We start from the raw sequence: 15995 nt of genomic DNA on the forward strand, positions 1-15995 counted from the left end.
AGATGATGGTGAGAATCTAGAATTCAATGCCTGTCAGTGTGGCAGAGGGAGAAACACTCATCACATTTTAGAAGTATTTAGACATGCGCTTGCAATGCCAATGTTTAAAGGCCATGGGCAAAGTGCTAGAGAATGGGATGAGGATAGTGAGGTGATTGTTTTTGATTGGTACAGACCTGATGGACTGAAGGGTCCTTTTCTGAGCTGTAGCTCTCTCGGTCTGCTGTCATTGAAGACCCAGCTCCTCCACCGAGTGCAAAGCAAAGAGGGAAAGAAAGAGAGAAAAAGATTTAGCTGGTACTTAGCATCACCACTGGATATTTCAAGGTGCTTTCCAGCCAATGAATACTTTCTGAAGAGTGGTCACTGTTGTAAAATAAGAACTGTGGCAGCCAGTTGATGGTCAGTAAACACCCACATTTGACGATGTGACACCAACCAAATAATCTGCTTCTGTGACACGGATTGAGCTGTAAGTATTTCAAGATTGTGAGGGGGAAACGAGAGACAGGGAGAGATAACACCTACACTCTTATTCAAAATCACACCATCAGATCCTTTACATCCACCTGACCTGGCAAATGGGGTTTTAGAGCTCATTGAAAAGGAGCACATCTTCAATGGTGTTTCAATGCTGCATTCCCTCAGTATTGCACCTACTCAATACTTAGATTAGATTACTTACAGTGTGGAAACAGGACTTTTGGCCCAACAAGTCCACACCGACCCACCAAAGAGCAACCCACCCAGACCCCATTCTCCTACATTTACTCCTTCACCTAACACCAAGGGCAATTTAGCATGGCCAATTCACCTGACCTGCACATCTTTGGACTGTGGGAGGAAATTGGAGCACCCGGAGGAAACCCACGCAGACACAGGGAGAACGTGCAAACTCCACACAGTCAGTCGCCTGAGGCAGGAATTGAACCCAGGTCTCTGGCACTGTGAGGCAGCAGTGCTAACCACTGTGCCACCCTGCCGCCCTCTCTCATTACTGCACTCTCTCATTACTGCACTCGCTCAGTACTGCACCTATTCAGTAGTGCATCCCTTCAGTACTGCACTCTCTCAGTACTGCACTGCCTCAGTTGTGCACCCTCTCAGCACTGCACCCCCTCAGTACTGCACCCTTCAGTATTGCACCCCCTCAGTACTGCACCTACTCAGTACTGCATCCCCTCAGTACTGCACTCTCTCATTAGTCCACTCTCTCAGTGCTGCACCCCTCAGTGCTGTACCCCCTCAGTACTGCACCCTTCAGTATTGCACCCCCTCAGTCCTGCACCTTCTCAGTACTGCACCCCCTCAGTGCTGCACCCCCTTAGTGCTGCACCCTTTCAGTACTGCACCTCCTCAGTACTGCACCCCCTCAGTACTGCACCTTCTCAGTGCTGCACCCCCTCAGTGCTGCACCCCCTCAGTACTGCACCCCCTCAGTGCTGCACCCTCTCAGTATTGCACCCCCTCAGTACTGCACCCCCCCCAGTGCTGCACCCCCTCAATACTGCACTTACTCAGTACTGCATCCCCTCAGTACTGCATTCTCTAATTAGTCCACCCCCTCAGTGCTGCATTCCCTCAGTACTGCACCCCCTCAGTACTGCACTCTTTCAGTACTGCACCCCCTCAGTGCTGCACCCCCTCATCACTGCACCCCCTCAGTGCTGCACACCCTCAGTGCTGCATTCCCTCAGTACTGCACCCCCTCAGTGCTGCACCCCCTCAGTACTGCACCCCCTCAGCACTGCACCCCCTCAGTGCTGCACCCCCTCAGTGCTGCATTCCCTCAATACTGCACCCCCTCAGTGCTGCATTCCCTCAGTACTACACCCCCTCCATGCTGCACCCCCTCATTGCTGCACCTCCTCAGTACTGCACCCCCTCAGTGCTGCACCCCTCAGTACTGCACCCCCTCAGTGCTGCCCCCCTCAGTACTGCACCCCCTCATTGCTGCACCCCCTCAGTACTGCACCCCCTCAGTACTGCACCCCCTCAGTACTGCAGCCCCTCATTGCTGCACCCCCTCAGTACTGCACCCCCTCAGTACTGCACCCCCTCAGTACTGCAGCCCCTCATTGCTGCACCCCCTCAGTACTGCAGCCCCTCATTGCTGCACCCCCTCAGTACTGCAGCCCCTCATTGCTGCACCCCCTCAGTACTGCACTCCAGTGACAATCTTGATGTTTCTGCTCAGCCTCTTCAGTGGTATTTGAAGTTTGTGATCCAGAGACAACAATGCAAATGATGGCTGACATGCAAGACTGGGAAAAGAATGGTATGGAAAAAACTGGAAAAGTAAGGGAAGACTAACTGCAAATTTGTCCAACAAAGATCTGCGGATGCTGGAAATATGAAACATAAGCAGAGAAACTGAACGGGTCTGGTCGAAATATCTCAGGATGGTGCCAGAAATGAAGGGTCTGAGTTATAAGGAGAGACAGGAATGGCTGGGACATTTTTCACTGGAGGACAGGAGGTTGAACCTTTTAGAGGTTTATGAATTAATAAGGGATATTGATAAAGCAAATGACTCGTGTCTTTTGCCCGGGGTGGGAAATTTCCCTCAGGATATATTTTTCAGGTGAAAGGAGAAAGATTTTAAAAGGACATGAGGAGAATCTTTTTAAAAACAGAGTGTGGTTCATGTGTGGAATCAACTTCAAGAGAAAGTCGTGGGGCTGGTCCAGTTTCAATGTTAAAAGATATTTAGATAAGTACATGAATAAGAAATGTGTGGAGGGATATAGGCCAAGCACAAGAAGGTGGGACTAGTTTAGTTTAAGATTATGGTTGACATGGACTGGTTGACTGGAAGGGTGTGTTTCCATGCTGTGTGACTCTATGACTGTATTTGTGGAGGGAAAGTCAGTGTTTTGGGTCCAATGACCATTCTTCAGAACAAAGGTGTTGATCTGTGGTGAAGCCAAAGTTCAATGAAAAGAGGGAGACGATGAATCGCACATTCAGTTTAGACCACAGGAGTAAAGAAAACTAGCAAATATTCAACATTCCTCAAGCAATTTCTGACCTGGGTGGCCGATTTGCAGGAATTCAGGCATAGTTAAAGAGAGACTGTGGGCTGGAATCAGTCATGTGTGAAACTGGAGGTTGGCCAGGAAGTTATCACTTTGGTCAGATGATTACCTTAATGCAGCTTCAATTCCTGATGTCCGGAATTAATTTTTTGTACATCCTGGATGCTCTTTGATAATTATGCCTTTTGTAAATGTGCACCCAAAAGGTTGCTAGGCAATGTTAAGTGTTAAGACGTTTATTAAAAGGACGCAAAAATGGTAGAGTAAATGTTTCTTTTAAATGTTTATTGATCATATTTTGATTGCACTCTATTCTCATGAGCCAGTTGTGTTGTTATTGCCAGTAATCACTTTCTCAACAGGAATCCTCTCAACAAAGGGATTCCAGGCTTCATCGACCTTGGACCTGTTACTCATGATCTTGCATTAAAAGGCAAGGCAGTCAGACATTGTGGGTTCTCTTACTTCTAAAGGAACCAACTGCAGCAACCATTTTTCTTTCCCTCTGCCATTCTCTCTCACAATACTGCCGAGGCCAGATTGGGTTGCCCTCTCTAAGGGGGTTGCAATGAAAGCCACACAAATGTTGGAACAAACAGAGAATCCTGGAGAAACTCAGCAGGTCTGGTAGCATCTGCAGAGAGAGAAATAGAGGTAACATTTTGAGTCTGATAGACAATTAGCTTCCGAAGGAGAGTCCTATGAATAGGTGGTGGTGAGTTGGCTTTGTGATTGCTGGAGTCCATGTTGTGTAGGGATACCCACAGTGCTGTAGGAGAGGGATCCAGAAGGTGAGTTCAGCAACAGCAGAAGCAGATGTTGACACTGGATGGTGAGACCAGTTTCATTCTCTCTGGGCCCATGGACCCATGGTTGGCATGGTGACTCAGTGGTTAGCACTGCTGCCTCACACACCAGGGTCCCAGGTTCAATTCCAGCCTTGGACGAATGTCAATGTGGAGTTTGCACATTCTCCCGGTGTCTGCATGGGTTTCATCCGGGTGCTCCAGTTTCCTCCCACATTCCAAAGATATGCAGAGCAGGTGAATTGGCCATGCTAAATTGCCCATAGTGTTAGGTGCATTAGTCAGAGGGAAATGGGTATGAGTGGGTCACTCTTCAGAGGGTCGGTGTGGATTTGTTGGGCCGCACTGTAGGGAATCTAATCTAATTCTGGACCATTTGAGGGGGACAGTTAAAAGTCAAACACATTGTCGAGAAGTCTGGAGTCCCATGTCAGCCAGATGTAGACAAAGATGGCAGAATGTCTTCCCTGAAGAAAGGAAGACCTTTGCGGGATTTTTTTCAACCGCAATCAATCTCAGTTGACATGAGATTAGCTTTATATTCCAAGGCTATTCATTGATGAGATTTGAACCCAAGCTCCTCAAGCATTAGCCTGGGCCTGAAACGTTGATTTTCCTGCTCCTTGGACGCTGCCCGACCTGCTGTGCTTTTCCAGCACCACTCTAATCTTGCCTCTGGATTATTCGCCCAGTACATTATTTTCGTTACTATTTTTTTCCACTAGGGGTTCACATTAGCTTAATCATAGGCACCGTCTGCTTGCCCTCACACAGTTGCACCTTGCGCGATGTCCAATTGGCCTTGAAATGCCAAGAGTCGAAAGGTATGGTGCTGGAAAAGCACAGCAGGTCAGGCAACATCCATGGAGCAGGAGAATCAATGTTTTGGGAATAAGCCACACTTTTTGACTCTGACTCTCCAGAATCTGTGGCCCTCACTTGCTCCTTGAAACATCAAGGAAAGAGAAAGAGAGACGGAAACCATTGACAAAGAAAACCAAAGATGGGGGAGGCTCGTTCTTTAATACAAAATCCAGAAAACTGATTTTTCTCTTCCCAAGCGGATTCCGTCTGTTGAATTTCAATGAATTCAGCTCATTTCCTGAAGTGGTTTGCTTGGCCCAAGATTTCCACACTCTCCAGTTAACAACAATCCAATTTGCAAATTATTTGTAACACAGCCTTATTTATTCATTCAGAGATTCAATCTAAACAAGCACATGAGACACTCATGAAGAACAATAGGTTACATGAAAATTTGCTTTTTAAATGCGTCCTGTTGTTTCAAAATTAAAAACAAAAATTGGTAGCAAATTAGTATCATCTGTTGGAGGTTTATATCTCAATCAGGAATTCTGTCCAATAAATGAATAGCAATTGCTTCGCTGCACTAAATTTGTATTTTCACATCTCTCAATCATTTCTTCTTTTATTACCAGATTTTATATTTGTCACTTCTGACCTTTAAGTTACACAAATAGATAACGCTACATGAACAATTCATGTATCTGACAGCAATTCTTAGATCCTTTAGCAGCATCTTCCAAACCCATGACCACTTCCATATAGAAGGGTAAGGGCAGCAGATACATGGGAACACCACCCCCTGAAAGTTCCTCTCCAAGACACTCACCATCCCGATCTGGAAATATATCGGCTGTTCCTACACTGGTGCTGGGTCCAAATCCTGGAATTTCCCCCTAAGGGCATTGTGGGTCTACCTACAAAATGTGGACTGCAGTGGGTCAAGACGTCAGCTCACTCCCACTTTCTCAAGGACCAATCACAAATGGGCAATAAATGCTAGCCGGCCAATGACACCCATGTCCTATGATTGAATTAAAAAGAAACTCTCCCTCAATTATTAACTCATTTAAAGAAAGGAAATTGAATTGCTGTCTTCATGAATGTAGATGAAGAAACATAGATAAAAGTGCACACATGCTGCCAAAGCATCTACATGGCACAAGTCAGGAGTCTGATGGAATGCTGAACACTTGACTGAATGGGTGCAACTCCAACAACTGTCAAGAATCATTGAATCCCTACCATGTGGAAATAGGCCATTTTGCCCAACAGTCCATACTAACTCTCCAAAGAGTAACCCACCTATTCCCCTACTCTATTACTCTACATTTAACTCTGACTAATGCACCTACACATCCCAAAACACGATGGACAATTTCGCATGGCCACTTCACCTAACCTGCACATCTGTGGGAGGAAACGGGAGCACCCAGAGGAAACCCACGCAGACACGGGGAGATCATGTCAACTCCACACAGACAGTCACCTGAGGCTGGAATCGAACCAGGTCCCTGACACTGTAAGGCAGCAATGCTAACCACTGAGCCACCTTGACATCATCCTGGACAAAGCAGCCAACTTCATTGGCAACCTATTCACCACCTGCGTTCCTTTGACTACTGAGACACAGTGGCAGTAATGTGTGCCTTCTGCACAATAAATTATAACAACTCACCAAGGCTTCATTAACAACACCTTCTAAGAGCACAATCACCACCACCTTGAAGAAGTGGATTCATGGGAGCACTGCCAAACCGCATTATCATCCTGACTTTGAACTATATTGCCATTCTTTCATTGTCACTGAGTTGAAATCCTGGACACAGTGGGACCATGTGCACACTCACCCCATGGACTGCTATGGTTCAAGATAGCAGCTCACCAACACCATCGCAGGGGCAATTTTGGGCAGACAATCAATGCAGAACTTTGATGTCAACATTTGCACATTCCACAAATGAGTTTTTGTGTTTTTTTGTAAACATCAAGTAACTGGGAAAAACACAGGGCCAGGAATTTCCTGAGAAAGTCAAAATATAGCTAAATGGTTTCTTTATTCCTTTGACAATGTGAAAACAGAATTGACCATGATATTCCAAGTGTGTCAAGGTCAAGATTCTGTACAAGTTGAACACCAATCCTCAGTTTATCAATTCAGTTGACCCGAGAATGGACACAGTCATTTCTTTACACTTGTCGATGGGCAATGGGCTTTGCTGATCAGGCTAGTATTTCTTTTCCTTTCCTAATGACTCTGTGGAATGTGGTGATGAGCTACTTTCTTGAACTGCTGCAGTCCATATGGTGCAGGCACACCATCTGAGCTGGTGGAAATGAGTTCTAGTTCTTTGACCCAAAGACAGTGAAGGAACTTTGTTATCTCGTGATGTTCTTACCAAACCATGATAATCATCACAGTGACTTGTTTATCTAGACCCTCCCAGATTCTTGTTGTCCCAAGATTATGCCCCTTCTGAGTTACCTTCCAAATTACAGGCACAGCTAACTATTTACAATCCAAACGCCATTTCTGTTCTCAGTATTGGTTCCAGCAAATTCTTCATGCACTCAGAAGAAATTAGATGGATATCTTTTTAGGTCCTTAACGATTAATAATTTATTTGATGATCATGGGCATGACTCAATGCAATTTTAAAAGTAATTATTCTGACTTAATTGCATCTTGCCAGTGGGGTAAGTAATCTCTCTGTCTTTCTGCCTTATCTGCCCCACATATTGTAAACTTGTGTTAATTTTTAAAATTCTTTAAGACCACAAATGCACTACACAAAATGATGGGCTAAATGTTCATGGATGCTAGTTGAGAATCCCTATAGTACAGAAACAGGCCATTTGGCCCATTATGTATGCATTGACTTGCAAAGAGCCATCCCACCCAATCCCTTGACCCCACATTTCCCATGACTCACTTAGCCTCCATATCACTTGACACTACAAGCAATTTAGCATAGTTCTGGAAAGACTGACCTCACTGTTGTCAAACCCCTTTATGAAAATAGACCAAAATCCATGTGTCACTAATTTAAAATCCAAGTTTTAAAAACATAGTATAAACTACAGGTGGTTCTGTGATAACTTGAGTTGTGTTCCTCTGCAATCCTGTGCTAGAGAAAACTGTACGATAGAAAACCAGTGTAGAATCTCACACTGTTGAAAACTCCTAGAGAAAATTGAAGGATAAAAAACCAGTATAGAAAATTACACTATGGAAAACCCACTATAGAAAATTGCGGGATAGAAAACCAGTATAGAATATCACACTATGGAGAACCCCTAGAGAAAGTTGCACAGTAGAAAACCAGTATAGAAAATCATGCTATGGAAACCCCGCTATAGAAAATTGCAGGATAGAAAACCAGTATAGAATATCACACTATGGAAAACCCACCATAGAAAATTGCACGATAGAAAACTATTATAGAAAATCACTCTATAGAAAACCCGCTATCGAAAATTGCATGATAGAAAACCAGTATAGAAAATCATGCTATGGAAAACCCGCTGTAGAAAATTGTGCTGCATAAGATTGTTATAGAAAATTGCTATACCTCTTTATTAGAAAGGTTGCATTATCCAAGCAGCATCCACAATTCATCAATCATGTTATAGCCAATTTGTGTTAAAAAAGTGCACGTTATACCAGAACGACCTGTATGTATAAGAACATGGCTTTTTCACAACTTGTATACTTAAAAACATGTGCTCAGTTCTTGGCACACATGTAACTTCTGCCATCTTGGTTGCAATCCTTCAGGGGGCCAATACCTGTGCAGAAAGTGGAAAGTCTACTCAGCATCTTGCCCCCTATTCTGCTCACCTACTCCCAGCTTCGCCTCCAACAGGATTCCTACCTCCCTTACCCTCCATACACCTTCTCCGACAGGCAACTCTGCCACACCCTCCCACTCTCCAGGCACCAGGCTGGGTAAAGGGAGAAGCATCTTCACTGTTTGCTGCTCCACATAGACTACATCACTTGTGTCTAACATTGCACCAATGTTGGAAGAGGTACTGTGTAGGCTGGAGGAGAAATTGAAACTGTGCTCCCTGCACCTAGGACAAGCCTTCATAGATCTGCAAAAATCTCAGAGCTCTCTTTCTGTGTCTGCTGTGACTTTTTTGAGTCAGAGCTGACGTAATGTTAGTAATGTAAGGTTACATGATGAGACAATGATTACTTCCAGCAGAGAGGTTTCAGATCAATCCCTCCTGAGTATATTAGCTAAATTGTCCTTAGCACAAACTGATGTACCCCTCATTGTTATAAAACCAATTTAAATTACCAAACTGATTTACATACCCCTTTCCTGCTTTCACACACAACTGAATTCAGTTAATTGCTTCGCTATAATGATTTCTTGACAGAGCTTGAATGCTTAAGCTTGACACAGCCTTCTCTTTGACCCTAGTCAGGCAATTGTTACACTGTTGGGTTAATGTTGTTAATTTAGTTAGTCGCTGGAGTCTTGTGTACATGACATAATGAAGCTTCAAAGCAACTCTGTCAATCATCATATAGGACACCTCTCTAACAAAGTCTAGGAGAGTAAAATTCCAACTCAACTGCCAAATATGTGCAAATCTTTCAGATGCAAAGTACTTAGGTTTTTATCCTCAATGTGCCTTGCAATTACACCTGTTGGTTTTCACTGCAATGTCTTCTCCATGCAATTTAGAAGGGCAGGATTTTACTGTCAAAATTCAACTTCATGTCAATTGGCAAATTTCGGAGTTGTCAGGTTGTACATTTGCTCAAGTTGTGATATATAAACTGAGTGCTTATTTACCAAGTAATAAAAAGGATTGGATCAAAAAAGGATTTGACAGTTGTATTTCAACATAAGCAATTCCTGCATTACTCAGGGAATTTGGCAATTAAAAGGCAAGTGGCCACACTGTTGCTGTAATCTGTCTGAAGCTTTAAATTTGCAAACTGAACAGGTAACGCAGAAGTATTACAATGAGAAGGTTGCTGAGCCATTATAAGTTGAACTGATGCAGAATTAGCTGTCCAAAACCCCTCAGTTTTTTTTTTCGCGCACTATAATATTAGTATTTCACTGGGAAATGAAACTGACCAAACAAACTTGTATTTCAATGGTGACTGCTATAATGATTGTAATGAGATCAGCCAAGTAGATCTTGTAGAATATGAGTTCCCTAATTGGGGCTGTTAATCTGGTCCAATCAAGGAGCATTGGCTGACAGATATAAACAGGAATCTTCCAAGTACCTTGTACCTCTGGAACTCAGTCTATGTCAGTTCATGATGATTATCAGGAGTCGAATGTCAGTCTCATCCAGTCAAGCCTTCTACCTGATGGTGAATGACAGGAGTCTGGCGAGTATGCCTCTGACCATGGCTGAGATCTACGCCGAGTACATGGAAGAAGATGGCTTTCTCTACATGACATATGCCTCCCATGAAATGTTTGGCTGCTTTCTGTGATGGCTGCCCCTGACTTGACTTTGACCGGGAAACTGAATGAATTAAACCAGACTGTGTTTTATTTTCCTTGCTTGCTCTTCCAGTCCTTGTGGGGGGGGGGGGGGGGGGGGTGGGGGTGGTAGGGGAGATCACTTTATTCTAGGCCCCCTGTCTTCAAACAAAAAATGGAGTGGGATCCTGCTGCCCTGTTTCAGGAGGGATGGCCTCATTTAGTTGGATCTAGGTAGGGAGCACTGTGGGTTCACTAACACAGCAGGTTTGAGAATGACCTGAGGAAGTGTTACAAATCTGCTTTGACATCTGTCTGTGCTAGAGTTACTCAGAAGACAGAAATAAGAAAAAAAAAAGAAAAAAAACAGGAATCTTAGAGGCTCTGTTGACTCTAAGAGTTGGCTCTCAGGGAGCTGGATCATTGACAGGGACTCACCACGGGTAAATAAAGGGGGACTTGGTGATGGGATATGTACCTCTGTAGAGTTGTTTCACCTTCAGCAGTCTCAGAACAGCCCGAAGTTCAGGAACTTGGAAGTATGATTACTGCGGTGATGTAAGAAATGCAATAGTTCATTTGTACACAGCAAGCTCCCACAAAATGAAATGCAACCATGATGACCAGGTATCTGCTTTTCTGTCATGCCTCTAGTTGACAGATAAATTGTCCCCAGGAAGGAATCTCCTGTTCCCTTTTCCAAAATATCGCTGAGAACTTTAATATTCACCTAAAAGAACAGATGAAGCCACAATTTAACATCAGGTCCAAAAGGCAGTACCTTCAACAGTGTGGTTCTGCATTTCCTCAGTACTGCACTGAAAATTTAACATCAAATATTTTGTTTGAGACTTGGCAAGAGATTGGGTCCCACACCAGAATGGCTCAAGAGCAAGTGCGTTACCTTTTGTGAGAGTGTGACAGAGAAAACATTGTATGTATTGTCATCCCCTTCGATAAATTCTCTGTGCACCATTTAATATTCATGCAATGCTGCCAATTGCTGCAAAAGTCAATGTAATGCTCAATTTTTAATGTGACCAGCTCCCTCCAGACAAACACAGGTGATGCCTGCAGTGTTTACAGATATATCAAGGAGGTCACCCAACCTCTCTTATTCCTTTTATATTGGGCGGCACGGTGGCACAGTGGTTAGCACTGCTGCCTCACAGCGCCAGAGACCTGGGTTCAATTCCCGCCTCAGGCGACTGACTGTGTGGAGTTTGCACATTCTCCCCGTGTCTGCGTGGGTTTCCTCCGGGTGCTCCGGTTTCCTCCCACAGTCCAAAGATGTGCAGGTCAGGTGAATTGGCCATGCTAAATTGCCCGTAGTGTTAGGTTAGGGGTATGGGTGGGTTGCGCTTCGGCGGGGCGGTGTGGACTTGTTGGGCCGAAGGGCCTGTTTCCACACTGTAAGTAATCTAATCTAATCTAAAAAAAAAGTGACAGCAACAATCCCAGATCCCACAGTATCATTTTTCTGACTTTCGAAGAAGCCAGAGGGTCATTAGCTGCACTTTTGCAACTGATCTGTACCCAGGAATATGCTTAATTTTGCCTCAGAATGCAATTTACCCTCACACATCAGAATCTGTGTCACCAGAAAGTATGCAAGGATTGCAGGGAGAATCAAGAAGGCATGTTGCAACCAACTCAAGAAGCTTGTCACCGCCCAGGATAAAGTGTAATACATCCACAAGCATTCACTCCTTCTATCATCACTGACACTCACTAGCATCACTGTACACTATCTACAAGATTCACTGCAGAAATTTACCAACGATAATTAGGCAGCACCTCCCAAACCCCAACTACTTCCATCTAGAAGGACAATGGCAACAGATACATGGAAATACCACTCACCACAAGTTCCCCTCCAAGCCACTCACCATCCTGACATGGAATGATACTGCCATTCCTTCAGTGTCACTGGGTCAACATACTGGAATTCCCTTCCTCACAGCATTGTGGGTCTAACTCCTACAGTGGTTCAAGAAGGCAGCTCAATTCCACCTTCTCAAAGGCAACTGGGGATGGCTATAAATACTGGCCCAGCCAACAGTATCCATGTCTCACATATTTACTATAATTATGAATAATAAATACTTATCCATTGTTTGAATAAAGTAAAGCAATGAGTGAATCTGAATCATTCGCCTAATTTCACTGTGGGTAGAGATGGATCAAACACAGACTTTATAACCTCCATGACAGTGGATGTTTTAGCCCTGTAGTGTGATGGTCTGGGCAGTAGCATCATGGTTCCTGCAGCTCCTGTAGAGATCTGTGTGTTTGAGTGCATGCACCATCACTGCACCAGCTACTGGTAGCATTGCCAATAAATGTGGTCTTCCAATGAATTACCATTTCACTTTTAACCGGTGTTTTCTGTTTAAATTCTAAATTTTAATCTGGCTGAAGAGGAGAATGTACAAGCTCAGTCCACAAGTGACCCCGAGTTTCCAATTGCTTGTCATTTCAACTCATCTCCTTATTCATCACCTCCCATCACTTCTTTCAGTGTGCTCCAGTGTAATTGAAGGATTAACACCTCACCTTCACATCAGGCACTTTACAACCTTCCCAGCTTAACATTTGAGTTCAACAACTTCAAATGACAAATGCTGTACATCCCCTTCAGCCCCAGTTTTTAAATATGTTTTTGCTTTCAGCGATATCTCATCTTTTGTCTGTTACTGGCACTACTTTTTTAAGCCCACAATTAGCACTTTTTAAAAATTTTTATATTAAAAATAATTAATGGTCTTCAGTAGACAAAAGGATTGTATTGCTATGGATGAAACATCTTCAAAGGAGGACCCCAATTGTTATTCTGGGATCTCAGAGCTGGAAGCTGCTGTATCCCAATAGAAACCAGAATCTGCATTCACTTGAAATCGTACATTGTCATGGAATTTAAATACACACATTGGGACAAAAAGCCATCCAGTGTTGGATATAAAGTGATTGTCTCCCGAATATGTAACAATGCAGCGCAACCTTATTGACCATACTGGGGTCAGTTATCTTAGGAGGTTGGTTGGATGGCTGGCTTCTAATGCAGAGTAACATCAACAACATAGGTTCAATTCCCACACTGGCTGAAGTTATCACGAACGACTCTCCTCAAATTCCCTTTGCCTGAAGTGTAGTGACCCTCAGATTAAACAACCCTAGTTTTCTCACTGATGAGTAAGAGAGACTCTGTGATCCAGGGTGGATGCTGAACAGAGTATGCGGCATCTAAGCTTCTTTCCCTGCTTTCTGTTCTTGGTCTCCAGTGTCCCTGTATTGGACTGTTCAAAACCAGTTTCTTCCTGATTGATTTGCCCTTTGTCGTGAGCACCTGGATCCATGTCTTGTCCACTCTCCAGCCATTACCAATCCCATTGTCTTTTGATCCACATGCTCCTGCCAACGTTGTCATTCTGAAGAAGAGTCATATGGACTTGTCTCTCCACACATAAAGACATAGGAACAGAATTAGGCCATTTGGCCCATTAATCTGCTCTGCTATTTGATCATGGCAGCTTTGTTTCTCAATCCCATTCTCCTAACTTCTCCCTGTAACATTCCATCCTTTTACAAATCAAGAACCTATCTGTCTCTGTCTTAAAGACACTCAATGGCTTCGCCTCCACAACTTTCTGCAGCAATGAGTTTCACAAAGTCACCACCCTCTGGCTGTAGAAATTCCTCCTCACCACAGTTCTAAAGGATTGTCACTTCACTCTGAGTATGTTTTTTTAGGTCCGAGTCTCTCTTACTTCCCCTCTCCATGTTCACTCTATCCAGGCCGCTCTGTATTCTGTAAGTTTCAATCAGATCCCCCCTCATCCTTTTAAACTCCATCAAGTACAGACACAGAGTCCTCAACTGCTCATTGTATGATCAGCCTTTCATCCCCAGGATCACTCTTGTGATCTTCCTCTGGATGCCCTCCAATGCCAGTACATCATTCCTTCAATACAGGGCCCAAAATTGCTCATAATATTCCAGATGTAGTCTGGCTGGAGCCTTATATACAGCCTCAGTAATACATCTTTATTCTTGTATTTGCCTTCTTAGCTATCAGCTGAATTTCTCCAATACTTCCTGCTTTCTCTCCCTTAACCCTTCCCTGGCATGACCCCATTGATCCACATGCCCCTGGACAACATCATTGTCTTCTGCTCCGAACAACAGTCATACCGGAACCAAAACATTAACTCGGTTTCTCTCTCTCCGCAGATATTGTTGAACTTGCTGACTTTCTTCGGCATTTGCTGCTTTTTTTATGTGAAATAATACCAACTGTCATTATTGTCATTTTTTTTCAAAATTCATTCATAAGATGAGAGCATCACTTGCTGGGCCTGCATTTCATACCCATCCCTAATTGCCCCAGAGGGCAGTTAAAAGTTAACCACATTGTTGAGGGTCTGGAGTCACATGTAGGCCAGACCAGGTAAAGATGGTAGTTTCCTTCTTAAAGGGTATTAATGAACCAGATGGGATTTTACAGCAATCAATAACGGATTCATGGTCATCATTACACTCGTGTTTCCAGCTTATCATTGAATTTAAATTCCACTATTTTCCATGGCCGGATCTAAACACAGGGTCTCTGATAGTCTAGTGATGATATCACCAGAACAACATTTACCCCTCATTGCTTTTGAAGAATTGTGACCCATATCTTAAGTGAGATTAGTAAAAGCCAAGGAATCAATGGATAAAATCCAAGAAGAACATTAAACATTTGAATGGGTCTTACAATCTCTAAAATCAGAACCCTGACAGTTCACAAAATACTTCTGTAGATGAGTGGAGGTGAATACATTAAGAGTGTGGACATGCTATCTCAGACTTCTCAGGGCTCTGTGAATCCCTGTAAATTTTCTTCGTGCCATTTCTTTGTCACTGCAACGAATGGCAGGTCACCCACAATTGAATCATGCAATTTGACAAGAAAAGGTATTGTACTCCAAGGTTTGACAAGCAATAGTATCAGGATTGATCGTGCTAACTGCTGCAGTGGGATATCAAACTTTCGATCAGCATCTGGTATTTATTGCTGTGCCTGACACAGTGATCACATTCGCTTCACTGAAATGTAAACAAAATAACAACAACTTATATTTTATATCACCACCTTTGGGTTTCACAGGAACACTGTTGAAGTATCACCACTGAGCCATGTCTGGAGCTACTTGGAATGATGACCAAAGCTGTAGACAAGGTTTTAAAAAGTGACAGGCAGAAAGTGAGGGGGCGACTCAGAGAGGGGATACAGTGAAGAAACTAAACATTGAAACTAGAAGCAGGAATAGGCCATTGGGCCCTTCCAAGCATTCTGCACCATTCAATATGATCATTCACTCCATACCTTGTTCCTACCTTCTCTCCGTTTTCTTTGATGCAAGACCTATATCTATCTCCTTCTTGAAAACATCCAACCTCAGCCACTTTCTGTGATAGAGAATACCACAGATTCACCACTCTGTGGGTGAAGAAATTTCTCCTCATCTCAGTCCTAAATGGCCTACCCCTATCCTCAACCTCCCAGTTATCAAGACTCAGGCATGACTGCCAGTGACCAAATAATTGCAGGCAGGAGGTAAGGTCCCACTTTCTCAGAGAGCGATGACTTCAGGGTCACTACACCTCAGGCAAAGACTGAGTACAGGAATTGAACCTGTGTTGTTGATATTAACTCTGCCTTGCAGCCAACTGAGCTAACCAGTCAAACAATAGGGAGAATTGTAAAGGTAGTGTGATCCCACTTTCTGTCTGACATGACACTAAACCCTGCTGCCAATCCTCACCTCTGCTCAGTCACATCATTGCATTGTATTCCATTAGTGGCTATCCTATATATTTAAAACCTTGGGCCACATTGGAAA

Source organism: Chiloscyllium punctatum, chromosome 41 (assembly GCF_047496795.1).
Source record: "Chiloscyllium punctatum isolate Juve2018m chromosome 41, sChiPun1.3, whole genome shotgun sequence".
In the NCBI taxonomy this organism is placed as follows: Eukaryota; Metazoa; Chordata; class Chondrichthyes; order Orectolobiformes; family Hemiscylliidae; genus Chiloscyllium; species Chiloscyllium punctatum.